At 40.2% G+C, this 14,440-nt stretch overlaps 1 protein-coding gene across 7 annotated transcripts in view; it reads left to right on the forward strand.

Moving 5' to 3' along the window:
* Positions 1 to 229: 229 nt before the first annotated feature.
* Positions 230 to 14,440, forward strand: part of WDR47 (WD repeat domain 47) — a 68,971-nt gene continuing 54,760 nt past the window's right edge. For 3 of the 7 annotated variants that reach the window (XM_078451591.2, XM_078451595.2, XM_078451592.2), the window contains exon 1: positions 230 to 516. The gene's annotated coding sequence lies outside the window, so the exon portion shown is untranslated. Of the gene's footprint in view, positions 517 to 5,180; positions 5,376 to 14,440 lie in introns of all 7 variants that reach the window. The other 4 variants (XM_078451593.2, XM_078451594.2, XM_078451596.2 and 1 more) reach the window with 2 other exon arrangements.

Here is a 14,440-nt window from a genome sequence, read left to right on the forward strand (position 1 = left end):
CCAGCGACCCGTCTGCGTCCCGGCTGCTGGTCTCTCACCCAATCGCCAGGCCAGCTCTTCCTCCGAGTCCAGCAGGTCCTTGGAGGGCAGGCCAGAGCCTGTCTGTCTAGGCAGGTCCCCACCTCTCCGGGCTCGGGCCCGCCCAGCCGACTCTCCCTTTGGCTCAGGCACCTGCCTGGCCGCCCCTCGGCGGGGTCCTGAGGCGCCTCGGAGAAGCGCGATGATTGGTTGCCGCTCGGGGCTGGAGCTCTGCTCCAGCGCCGCTTGACAACCGCAGTCTGCAAGAGGCTGAGCCGAGCGGTCCTCGGGAGGGGCAGACGCGAGGAAGGACGGCCTGACGATCTGATGGATTGACGCGCGGGCGGCAGGAGGGAGGACCGACGCCAAACCCAGACATAGACCTCCGCCCTCGCGCTCCAGCCCCAGCCCGGACCCGGCCGCGTCGGGGCCCCGTTCGCCGGCCTCACAGCTGCTTTCTCCTCAGCCGCTTCTCTGGACTCGTCCGGGAACCCTCAGGTGAGTGACTCCGGGAGGCGGAGGCGGGGTCGGCCGCGTCGCACCTCGGGTTGCCATGGTCACCAGTCGCCACCTGTCACCAGCTGACAGGGCTCCGACCCAGGCGGCCCTTGGCCCAAAGGGCGGCGTTTGCGGCCCGGGAGAAGGGTCTCGGGTAGGCTTCGGTGCCTCCTGGGTGGGGACTGGGGTCGTTGAGTGAGGCCCCGGCGCCGCCGGATGAGGACCTGGGAACTGCCGGCCCCTATTTCGAGACCGCCTGTCCTGGACCACACCTTCCCCTCTCTTCCAGCCCGGCTCTGGGGTAGAGCGACACCCCTCGCCTGGTACCGTCGGCCCCGGAGCGGGGAGCTAGCGCAGGACCAGTGCCCACCTCGCCGCTGCTGAGAGGCGGGAGGGGAGCTGGCTGCGTTGATTTCTTCCTTCCTCGCCCGCGGCCGAGCCTTTGCGAGAACTGAGGGGCGCGCTCGCGTCCCTGTCTGGGCACGCCTTGGCCGGGAGGAGGGGAGGAAGCTGCGGGGCTGGGAACCGAGCGGCGGCGTGGGGCAGCTCCGCGGGGCCGGCTTTGGCCTTTCTTACGTCAGTGGTTCTGTGGGTGCAGCCTTTGGGGGTCTGGGCGGGGGGCGGGGAGAGGGGAATCGACTGGGTTTGGAACCCGGCTTTGCTGGGGCTGAGGAGCGCCGGCGTAGAAGAGACGGGAGGCTGTAGAACTCTAGGGTTCAGCCGGTGTCTTGTATTGGGGAGAAAGATTGGGGCTCCAGCTCTGGGGCGAGGCCTTGGGCAAAAGGGGCAAGGTAGGCTGGGCGGCATTTGAACAGCATTTGATTTTTTTTCATCTCTATACCCAGACGTGCAGTCAGTAACCACGCATGGTATCTGAGCGGAGCGTTTTTGGCAACTTGGTTCTCTGCATAATGAAAGGAGAAGCCTTTGTTCCACCCAGATTCATAGGTTGTGATCTAACACTTATTTGCCTCCCTTTGTTGTAGACTTCATAGAATGCTTCAAGAAGTTAATGGCACAGAAATTAACATGTAGGCTTTAAATATGCTACAGATCTTTTTTCACAGTAAATCCAAGTAGAATCTTTTTTGTCTCCGGTGTTGGCTTGAGTTGCATTGAAATTTTACTAGGAAGGAGAAACGCCTAAGAGCCCATTTTCCTTTATATGGCATATTCTAGGGGTCTCATTTAGGACAAAGATGTAATGAACAATTTTACCTTAGGTTTTAGGGGGGAGATTGCTTCCACACAAAAGGAAAATTATTATACAGTGTGGGAAAAGACGAGCAATTAAACCATTAGCAGTATATTGTCAGGTAAAAAAAAAAAGCAAGCACCACAGAACACTGGAACTTATATGCCATAATAATATGTAATTTTTTGTGAAGGGATTTCAATGTTTACCTCTTCTTCCTACTTCCTAATTCTTTTTTCTTTCTTTCTCTCTCTCTCTCTTTTAAAGCCAGTATTAGGACTATATCATTAGAGAACAGGGGTATTATTCTAAGTTCCTAGTTACATACTTGTGTTCAGCCTCTGTTTCTGTTTGTGAAATTATCAGTTACTGAATGGACAGCATGGGATATGGTTGATATATACTGTAGTTTGAGAAATACTTCAAAATAAGTATGAAAAGATGCAGTTTTCCTTAGCAAATCAGTAAGCTGGAAATCAGATTGCCTGGATTTAAGTGTCATTTAGCTATTGATTACAATCATGGAAGAGCTACTTAACCTACTGTTGAGTCTAATATCTAGATCTGTAAAATGGGGATAATACCTACTGTTGTTTTAGTCTGGAATGGGCTCTAAGTTGAACAAGATAGTCTGTTTGAAAGCACTTTGGAAAAAAATTAAGGCATCTGTTGATTACCTCTTAATAGAGTGGAGCATTGGGAAGGATAATTAAAATACTCTGCATGATCTATTTAGTGTTTTGAAGCCCAAGACCTTATTTCTTATAATGGCCTTACAGGGCTCACAGGAACTATTAAGGTGCATCCATCCTTACTCTTTAATGGAGGTTCTTTATTACCATGGTGACATGGAAAAAGGGTGTTTCTTTCCTATATGTGTGCAAGGATTGCTTTCCTGCTTTCAGTACGATTTTCTTATATTTAGAGAATATAAGGTAGATTTCAGAGACTTCAAAGAAATTTCATGCTTAAGGGACCCTGGGGATGTGTTCAGTCTTTTTCTGCCCCTATGGAAAAAAATTTAAGAAGCATTGCCTTAGACTCACTCAGCTAATGAATCACTACTTAGCACAGGAAATAAGTTGAATTTCAATTTCTAAAACTTTGACACTAGGCTTATTATTCTGATTATCCCCTCTTGTTCCCCCCGCCTCCTGTAAATGTCAGAATATTGTAGTGGAAAGGTCAAAGGATTTTAGTCATATACACCCTCTTGTCCCATTCATAAATACCGTATAGGAGTATTAAGGGCCTGACATAGTAAATGCACAGTACATGTTAGTAGCTTTTCCTTTCCCATCTCTGCATGTTAGGATATTAACAATCTCTCAAACCCATTCTTAACAGGAAACCCTATTATTCCTCTGAACTTCCATGGCATTTCATTTGTAATTCTTTTATGGTGCTCTTTATATTTTATGCATATTACTTTTATATAGAAGACTTGAATCCAGGTCTTCAAACTCCAAGTCCAACGCTGGCCCATACCTAAGGATACTTTTTTATTCTGTGTAATTTTGAAACCATTACATTGAATAGTCAAAGCTTATATATTTCAACTGATTTTTCTTGCTTTTTTTGTTTTTTGTTTTGCTTTTTGCTTTTTAATTTGTTTCTGTTTGGGTAAAAAGCTATCCTTACAAAACACCACACACTACCTTATAAATCTTGCTTTCATGTTTTGTCGTCTTCACTGTAGTAACTCAGTGATTGTATTCCTGGGACGCAGCATGGTACTAGCACAGAGTAGATACTCAAATATTTTTATTATTACTATTTTAATATTTGTTTATTTTTGACAGGGTAGGGAGAGATTTAGCAGGGGAGGGGCAGAGGGAGGGGGGACAGAGGATCTTTGCTTACAGCAGAAAGCCCCATGTGGGGCTTGAACTCACGAACCAGGAGATCATGACCTGAGAAGAAATCGGACATTTAACTGACTGAGCCACCCAAGCGCCCTGATACTCAAATATTGTTAAACAAATACTGACCTTAAACAAACATTATCATAAGTAAGAGTCTCTTCCTGTGGCATCTGCAACATAATTTGATCTAATCAAGCTTCCCAATATTTTGTTTTATTTTTTATTTTATTTTATTTTTTAATTTTTTAGAGAGAGAAGAGAACATGTGAGTGGGGGAGAGGAGTAAAGGGGGAGAGAGAGAATCTTTTTTTTTTAAATGTTTATTTACTTTGAAAGAGAGGGGGTAAGAGAGTGTGTGCATGTGTAAGCAGGGGAGGGGAGCAGAAAGAGAGAGGGAAAGAGAATCCCAAGCAGGCTCCATGCTGTCAGTGCAGAGCCTGATGTGGGGCTCCATCTCAAGAATCACAAGACACAAGATCATGACCTGAGGTGAAATCAAGAGTCCAGCACTTAATGGACTTAGCCACCCAGGGGCCTCAAGCTTCCTAATATTTTAAAATTACACCTAAAATATATTTAAAACCAGGGTTAACTTTTTCTAAAGTAAATTTTTACACTTTATCCACAGCACAGTAGCTCTCCCATAGCATGTTTTTAGTAGCTCTTTTGTCATACTGGTTTTACCATGGGTATGAACTCTGAAGGGGAGAAACTTATATTTATTAAGCACAATTCACATGCTTGCCACTCTGCCTGGACCTTTATCTTGTTTTGCAAGTCAACACCCTATTTTATAGAGAAACAGTACTACATGAAAAAGGACATAAACATTTTATACTATTTGATACATTGACTTAAATAATGAATTCTATAAAATGAACAGATTTCTATGGCTAAGTATGTTTTGTGACTTTTGTTGGTATTGGAAAAGAAAATAGAATCTTGTAATAAAATTTTTGAGAAAACTTTACAGAACTGAACTAAAATTGGAGGCTTAATGTCCATTTTTTGGTTTAACCTTTTTTAAAATGTTATTTTGAAAGCCTGGAAATTGCGTTGGATTGGTTTTCTTTCCAACTTCAAGAGAAGCTTTAGAAATTAAATTCTGGGAAGTGCAAAAACAGTATCTGCTGAGCAGATGATGATGTAAAGCAACTTTAGGTGTTTGGGTGTGTTTATTATATAGTGCACACATCATGGGAAGTGTTGATTTCAATGTATACATTGAAATACCATACCTGGAGTGTTGTATTCTATTTTGGATGTTTTAAGAGAGTGATTAACACATGTTAGGAAGAGAATGATTAGAATGGTAGGGGTTCTGTAAGCTATATGAAGAATTGCTAAAGTGTATAGGAAAATAGACATGATTATTGGTCAGATTCAAATGTGTGAAAGTTTGAAACATAATAAACTTGTATCATGATGACCCGAAGACGTGAATAACTAGATGAAAGTTGCAAGAAAGTAGATTTCATTTCAGTATTAGGAAAGCAAAATTTTTATACTTGTGAAAAAATTAAATGAGTGTTATCTATTGTTACAAATTACCTTTTCCAAAACAGTCACTTAAAACAACAAATATTTATCTCACTGTTTCTGAGGGTCGGGAATCTGAGCACAGACCTGCTGCTGAGTGCCTCTGATTTAAGATCTCTCTTGAGGTTCGGTCAAGCTGCCACAGAGGCTTTGGTGTCATCTGAAGACACAAATCAGGGATGATCTCCTTCTAAGCTCAGTGGCTTGGGTCTCTGTTCCTGTGGGCTGTTGGACTGAAGGCTTCCATTCCTTGCCAGCAGGTGAGTGGAGGCTTCCCTCAGTTCTTTGTCACTTGGATCTTTCCACAAGGTTGCCTCATGACATGGCAGCTGGCTTCCCCCAGAGTGAACATTCTGAGAGAGAGGACACACGCCTGCACTCAGGACTCACACTACTATCTTTTTACAAATCTTGGAAGTGACAGCCCAACACTTCTGCTATGTTCTTGGGTAGAAGTGAGTCACTAAATCCAGCGCACATTCAAGGGCCAGTGACTACAGAAGGTTGTAAACACTAGTAGGCTCATTGGTGACCATCTTAGAGACTGCCTTCCACAAGTGGCTTGTAAGGGGGGCATAAAAATTTTCTCTCATTGGAGGCATTTATGTAGAGGTTGGCAGACCATCTGTTAGAGGTAAGTTTTGGATATTCTGCATTATAGGAAAGTGGACTAATGTACCTTCCGACTCAATTCTGTGATGAATATATAAAAGGTAAGGAAGTAGAAAAGCTAAGGATGAAAGACTTTAATAGGTAATTATATAGTATATATTCTGATGTACTTAATTCAGTAGTTAATGCTTATATAATTTTGTCTTTTTCAGTACATTTTCAAGTTTTTGTGATTCTTGGTTCAGTACATTTCCTGCTGTGTTTCTGTATGTTGACCTACTGACTTTAAAAAAAAAGCCATTTTTTATGTAGTTCAATTTCTGAAGTATACACAAATACCTTAAGTTCTGTTTTTCCCTTTGAAAATAATAAAGTGTGTATGGGAGTAAAACAACATGAAGGACTTTTTTTTTTTTTAAGAGAGAGAGCTCGAGTTGGGGAGAGGGGCAGAAGGAGAGAGAGAGAATTTCAAGCAGGCTCCACGTTCAGTTTAACCCCAGTGAGGGGCTGGATCCCATGACCCCAGCGTCAGGACCTGTGCTTTAATCAAGAGTTGGGTGCTTAACCAACTGAGCCACCCAGGCACCCCATGAAGGACATTCTTCATCTGTTTTACAAAGCACACTTCTGTACCTTGGCTTTAGGTGTGACAGAAAACGATACTAGAGGTCTCATATAATGAAAGGTGAAATTGTGTTCTTAGATAAAACATTATTTTTACCATAAATAAATAAAGTAGAAACACACAAATAAGAAAATAAATAAGGAATATAGTATGAGTTTATATGAATATTTTACTTTGACCTTGGTTGATATAGCATTAATTTGTGCTTGGAGTTAATTTTTATTACAAATATTAAGATTATAAACTTCCTAGGGACACCGGGTGGCTCAGTTGATGGAGCATGTGACTCTCAATCCCAAAGTTGAGTTCAAGCCCCATGTTGGGTGAGCCTACTTCAAAAAAAAAAAAAAAAAAGAATATATACTTTCTACATTTCTTATTTACATCTTTATAGGTTGAAACTCTGCCTAATAAACATTTGAATTTTTACCATGAGCTGCTGTGATGATTTAAGTAATAAATCGTTTAAAAAATCTTTTAATTCTTTGTATGATTAACACCTAAAGCTTTTGCCTGTGAGTCAGGAGACCTGGAATTCTTAGTTCTGCCTAATGTCTAATAATTGTGTAATCAAGCAGTGGCACTGTTGCTCACTAGTAAGTGGGATTCTCATTTTAAATTGTTTTAAAGAATAGACTTGCTTTGGTCTGCCCATACCTACTGCTAGGTTTCTCTTGAGTTCAGTGACACCATCTGTGAGTTTTCTGATGAAGCTGTTCAGTCTGAGACCAGAGAACACAGCAAAGGTCTGATAGGGTTTTGTTGTTTTTTTTTAATATTTATTTATTTTTGAGAGAGAGACAGTGTGTGAACAGGGGAGGGGCAGAAAGAGAGGGAGACACAGAATCTGAAGCAGGCTCTAGGCTTTGAGCTGTCAGCAAAGAGCCTGATGTGGGGCTCGAACTCATGAACCTCAAGATCATGACCTGAGCCAAAGTCAGATGCTCAACTGACTGAGCCACCCAGGAGCCCCTGATAGGGTTTTTTGTTTTTTGTTTTTTTAGTTTATTTATTTATTTTGAGAGAGACAGAGGCAGTGCAGGGTGAGGGAGGTGGGCAGAGAGCAAGGGAAAGAGAATCCCAAGCAGGCTTCATGCTGCCAGCACAGAACCCGACACAGGGCTTGAAATCCTGAAACCAGGAGGTCATGACCTGAGCCAAAACCAAGAGCCAGAGGCTTAACCAACTAAGCCACCCAGGTGCCCCAAAGGTCTGATAGGTCTTAAAGAGATCTGCCGAACCATGTTCTAGGCAAGTGAACTAAAAGTGTATTATTTAAGAATAAAAAAAATTCTCTACACATTTTGTTTTTTGATATACAATTCTTATGCAGTAGGGGCTCCTGGATGGCTCAGGTGGTTTAGCGTCCAACTCTTTGATTTCGGCCCAGATCAAGATCTCAGTTCGAGAACCCCATGTTGGGCTTTGTGCTGACAGGCTGCTTGGGATTCTCTCTCTCCTTCTCTTTCTGCCCCTCTCCTACCCCCTCTATCTTGCTTGCTCAAATGCTCTCTGTCTCTCTCTCAAAATAGATAAATAAACATTAAAACAGTTTTTTATATAAATAAAAATAGGGGCCCCTGGGTGGCTCAGTCATTTAAGTGTCTGACGTCAGCTCACGTCATGATCTTGTGATTTGTGGGTTCGAGCCCAGCGTCAGATTCTGTGCTGACAGCTCAGAGCCTGGGACCTGCTTGAGATTCAGTGTCTTCCTCTCTCTCTGCCCATCCCCCACTAGCACTCTGTCTCTCTCTCAAAATGAATAAACATTAAAAAAATTAAATAAAAATTCTTATGCTTTAAATCAACACTGATTTTGCTTTTAGTTGTGCTCTAAAAGCTAAATTGTGTTCAGAGTGAAGCATTTGTAGCAACACACTGTTAAATTTATCTAGGTTTATCTAGGTTTCCCTTTATTTGGTGTGGTTTTCATAGATATTTTAAAGACCGAGGTCCATTTTAAAGTTGAAAGTTAAACTCTAGAGCTCTTAGATCTAATTTTTTCTTTTCTTTCCCCTTCCTTCCTTCCTTCCTTCCTTCCTTCCTTCCTTCCCTCTGGTTCCCTTCCCTCCTATCAGTTTCAATATTCCTTATTTTTTGATGGCAATATTCATTTAGATAACAATTTTAAATTAAGTGGGGTTGATTAAATAAGGGTTAAGAAATATATTTTATTAGACCTGGAGAGATTTTTTTTTTTAAATGATAAGTAGTATCAGGGCACCTGGGTGCCTCAGTCAGTCATCTGACTCTTGACTTTGGCTCAGGTCAGGATCTCATGGTTTGTAGGTTCGAGCACCATATCCCACCGTTTGTGGGGATTCTCTGTCTTTCTCTCTGCCCTGCCCTGGCTCGTGTACTTGCTTGCTCTCTCTCTCTTGGTCTCTCAAAATAAATAAACTTAAAAAAAAAAAAAAAAAAAAGAACTGATGATCTTCCGGAAACCTTTATTAAAAAAAAGAGAAAAGTAATATCTAATTTTATTTTAGTTTCTTACACAGTTGGGCTAATCCTTTTTGTCTCTCCTATTAAAAGTGCATGTTTAGGGGCGCCTGGGTGGCTCAGTCGGTTAAGCGGCCGACTTCGGCTCAGGTCATGATCTCGCGGTCCGTGGGTTCAACCCCTGCGTTGGGTTCTGTGCTGACAGCTCAGAGCCTGGAGCCTGTTTCAGATTCTGTGTCTCCCTCTTTCTCTGACCCTCCCCTGTTCATGCTCTCTCTCTCTCTCTGTCTCAAAAATAAATAAATGTTAAAAAAATAATTTTAAAAGTGCATGTTTAAAATTCTGGTTAGACTGTTATTAATGCAGGATTTTATCTAGAAGTCTATTTACCCTATTAACATTGTTTAATAGAAAAACAATGTGAAAGATCATAAAATTAGGGTCCTCAGTTGGAATAATTTTTAAAAATTATTTCACTACTGTGAAGTTTTTTCCTTTAACATGTTTAGATGACTCTCCTTATTTTTGTGAAGTATCTTTGCCCTTCCCTTTCTTGGGAATTAGTGTGATATAGCAGAAAGAGCTTTAGCATCTCACAAACTATGGTTCCATTCTTGCCCAGGGTTGTAACCTTTGGCTACTGTATTTCCTTCTTTCCTTTTTCCTACCCTTTCTGCTTTTCTTCCTCTTTCGCTCTCTGCCTATCCTCTCTGTTTCTGTATTTCGGTCTCCCTTTCACAGTCAGAAATTCTAATTTTCATTGCTGCAAAGCTTAGGATTTGAATTGGGGAGGGGGAGACAATTTCTTGTCTGGCTACCAAGATAAGGCAGCCCAGATGCTTGTGGAAAAAATGAAGAGTTGAAGAGTTCTACTTGCTCAGATGTTTGAGGAGCTAATGAAAAATTGATCTAAAGATTAATCATATATATATACGTAATAAAATTAATCATGATTAACATACAAAAATTAATCATATATAATATATATATAAATATAAAATTTGCCTCCCCTTTGTTTTGCTACCCTGTTAAATAGGTTCCCTCTGGTACTTTAAAGATTTCCTGATTGACATGGATGCTGATATCAAGATGTATGTCCTGATGTACTTCTGAAAGAAGTATTCAGTTGCTGGTGAAATATATGTTTAATCTTTTTTTTATTATTAAAAATCTTTTTTCATGTTTGTTTATTTTGAGAGCGGTGGGAGGAGGGGCCAGGGAGGGGAGAGGAAGAATCCCAAGAAGGGTCCCTAGTGCCAGCTTGGAGCCTGACACGGGGTTCAAACTCACGAACCACAAGATCATGACCTGAGCAGAAACCAAGTTGGTCGCTTAACCAACTGAGCCAGCCACCCAGGTGCCTCTAAATTATTATTATTATTATTTTAAAATTATTATTTTTAATGTTTTATTTGTTTTTGAGAGAGAGAGAGGGGCAGAGTATGAGCAGGGGAGAGGGAGACACAGACTCCGAAGAAGGCTCCAGGCTCTGAGCCATCAGCACAGAGCCCGACATGAAGCTGGAACTGGTGAACCGGGAGATCATGACCTGAGCTGAAGTCTGATGCTTAACCGACTGAGCCACCCAGGCACCCCTATTATTATTATTTTTTAATGTTTATTCATTTTTTGAGAGAGAGAGAGAGAGAGAGAGAGAGAGCGCATGTGCAAGTTGGGGAGGGGCAGAAAGGGTGCGAGGCACAGAATCTGAAGCAGGCTCCAGGCTCTGAGCTGTCAGCACAGAGCCAGATGGGAGGCTCGAACCCACGAACTGTGAGATCATGACTGAGCTGAAGCCAGATGCTTAACCAATTGAGCCACTCAGGAACCGCATTTTTATTTTTTTAATTTAAATTTTATTTAGTTAACATAGAGTGCAGTATTGGTTTCAGGAGTAGAATTCAGTGATTCATCACTTAACACCCAATGCTCATCACAAGAAGTGCCCTCCTTAATACCCATCACCTGTTCAGCCCATCTCCCACCCACCTACCTCCATCAACCCTCAGTTTGTTCTCTATCATTAAGCATCTCTTGTGGTTGGTTCCCTTTTCTACCCACCCCACCCCCATATGTTCATCTGTTTTGTTTCTTAAATTCCATATATGAATAAAATCAGATGGTATTTGTGTTTCTCCAATTGACTTATTTCTCTTAGCATAATACATTTTAGCTCCATCCTTATGTTTAGTCTTAATGTAAATACTGGGTTAATTTCTTTTTTGTTGTTGTTTATTTATTTTTGAGAGAGAGAGTGAGACAGAGCATTAGTGGGGGAGGGCCAGAGAGAGGGAGACACAGAATCTGAAACAGGCTCCAGGCTCTGAGCTGTCAGCACAGATCCGGATGCGGGGCTCAAACCATGAACTGTGAGAACATGACCTGAGCCGGAGTCAGACACCCAACCGACCGAGCCACCCAGGAGCCCCTGGGTTAATTTCTTAAACTTACAAAGCCCAATATCTTCATCTGTTACATGGGGATGAAATTGCCTATCTCATAAGGATCAATTAAACAACATAAGTAAAGATCTTAGAATAGTACCCAATAATTATTTCATTGTAAACATAGCAGTTAATCCTATCTTTGGGATTCTATTCTAGTTACTATCTTGATATAGAAGAGAACCTTTGGAATCTAATCCTGTAATTTTTCATAGTTTTTTTCTTTTTAGAGTTAAAAATTGTATTCATGTAAGAAATGTATGTATAAATATACAAGTAATGCATGGATATATATTGGTTGTAAACCATTCTGATAATACAAATGATGAAGAGTAAAACGGTCCCCCTTCAACTCCTTTCTCTTCCTAGTTTCATGCCCTGCATCCATTACAATTCCTGTCTTCAGAAGTAACCACTCTGACCAGTTTGATATGTATCCCTCCAGACCTTTCTTTATTTAGACAGATATCAAAAATAAGTGGATGCATTTATATTTATAAAAAAATAAAAATAAGTGGATGCATTAAAAAAATAAGTGGATGCATTTATATTTATCCATTCAACGGATGTTTATTAATAGCTATATTCTGTGATGTGCCTTTGCACTGTGAGGATGCATTAGTATTCTGTACTATGAATTTACCATAATTTAACAATACTGCTATGATGAGAGCTCAGTTCATTACTCATTTTTCTCTATTACAAGCAAATCTTCAAGGAACATCTTTGTATATGTATCTTTGTGTGTATTTGCAAGTACTTTTTTGGGATCAGTTTCTAGAAGTAGAATTAGAATTGGTGAGTCAAAGAGTATAAACATTTAAAATTTTTATAGAGGGGGTGCCTGGGTGGCTCAGTCAGTTAAACGTCCAACTTTGGTTTAGGTCATGATCTCACGGTTCGTGAGAGCCCCCTGCGTTGGGCTCTGTGCTGACAGCTTGGAGCCTGGAGCCTGCTTTGGATTCTGTGTCTCCCTTTCTCTGCCCCTCCCCTGCTCATGCTCTGTCTCTCTCTCTCTCTCTCTCTCTCTCTCTCAAAAATAAATAAACATTAAAAACATCTTTTTATAGATAAGAATTTCATGCTGTCAAAGTCTCTTTCAAAAAGTTTGTCCCAATTTACATTTTTAACACAATGTGTGAAAGGGCATTTACCCACACTCTTGCCAAAACTAGGTATTATCAGGTAGGCCAAAATTAGTAGGCCATAAATGGTGTCTTGTTTTAGTACCACTAGTGAGGTTGAACATGTTTTCATAAATTTTTGGTCTCTTTTGTAGTTCTGTGAAGTGTCTGTGTAGTCTTTGCTCATTGTTCAACTGGAATTTGGGGGGGGGGGTATTGATTTGAAGATGCTACCTATTTGTTCTCATTGGTAACCATTTAACCGTTTATGTGTGTTATGTTTATTCCTGATTTGTCCTTTGTCTCTTGTTTATGACAACTTCTATTAAATGGAAGGTTTACAGTTTACATTTTTAGTACCAGATTTGACCATTTTTTCCTTTACATTTTCTGGGTTACAAGACTTAATTATACAGTCTGAGTCAAAACTAGTTTTGCTTATCTTGTAAATTTTTAGTTCTTTAGCAATTAAATATGTTTTTTAAATTTTTGTGAGTTTCAATATGGAAAGAACACACATACTTTAATCTCATAAAGAAAGATTGAAATAATATTTGAATCAGATCTGAGAAGAGGTCTTGTGTTACCAAAAATTTACAAATCATTCTGAAATATTACTTCTTTACATACCTAATGAATATATTATATTCATTTTATTACTAATACCTTTCATTTACTTGCAATTAGAATTTTCAAGTAATTTGCAATTGGAAATTCTTACTTATATTTCATATTATTATTTAAATTTTTTGAATAGGTAATATTTGTACATAGTACAAAATTCAAAAGGTATAAAAAGGTATGTAGTGAAAAGTCTTACCATTTCTATTCTTTAACTATCCAGTTTTCCTTTAAGACCCTTTAAGAACCATTTTTATCAATTTTTTGTGTCTTTTTTCCCCAGAGATATTTTATGCAGATACACAACATATAGTTTATGTTAATTGAATTCTTTTCTTTTTATAGCTATATTAAGCAACACCTGCTTAAAGATAATTTGGTCTTTAAGCCAAAATTATTCACAGTTCCAGAAAGTAAATTAGAATAATTGATGAATAGAAGAACAGCTGTCAACAATAAGAAAGGACACATGCTGTATCCATGTTATAAACATTAGTTGATTAGCAGACATGACAGAGCTTTGCAGTTAGAAGGGCTTTTGTTTGCTTGCTTATATGATTTAAAACAAATCTATTTTCTTTTTTATTAAACTGACCTTGTATGTTAGAGACTTCTAATTATCCAAGACTTTATATTTCCCCCTAAGAATATATGTATATCAATAACAAGAAGTATATTGAAATGTGACTTAAAGGGAAATCATAGAAATTGCCCAAACTAACCCTCTTATTCTATTTTTAATATATTTTTTATATTTTTAAAACAATTTTTAACGTTTTACTTTTGAGAGAGAGAGAGTGGGGGAGGGACACAGAAGGGGACAGAAGATCCGAATTGGGCTCTACCCTGAAAGCAGCAAGCTCGATGCCAGGCTTGAACTCACCAAACACTAGAGCCAAAGTTGGCTCTCACCAACTTGAACTCACCAACCTGAGCCAAAGTTGGACACTCAACCAACAGAGCCATCCAGACGCCCCTATTTTTAAAGATTATTTATTTTGAGAGAGAGAGAGACAGAGAGAGAGAGAGAGAGGCAGGGAGAGAGGGAGAGAGAGAACCGCAAGCAGGCTCTGCACTGTTAGTGTGGAGCCTGATGAGCAGCTTGAACCCATGAGCTGCGAGATCATGACCTGAGCTGAAGCTGGATGCTTAACTGACTGAGCCACCCAGGTGCCCCTAACCCTCTTATTCTATGTATGAAGAATTGAGGCCCATAGAGGTTAAGTGACTTGCAACATCACATTTATAATTCTGAAGGACCAGACATTTACAGTTAACTGACCTGGCAGCAACTTAAGTTTTTAGAATGCTATTTTATTAAATTTATTGCTCTGTTTTTTAAAGGAAAAGGTGCAGTAGTTTTATGTTACAGTTTGGTATTAAAAGGTGTTACAGTTTGGTATTAAAAGGGTTCATGTACTTCATTTTGTTATCTGCATTTTTGTCTGTAAACAGGA

This window comes from Panthera onca, chromosome C1 (assembly GCF_046562875.1).
Source record: "Panthera onca isolate mPanOnc1 chromosome C1, mPanOnc1 haplotype 2, whole genome shotgun sequence".
In the NCBI taxonomy this organism is placed as follows: domain Eukaryota; kingdom Metazoa; phylum Chordata; class Mammalia; order Carnivora; family Felidae; genus Panthera; species Panthera onca.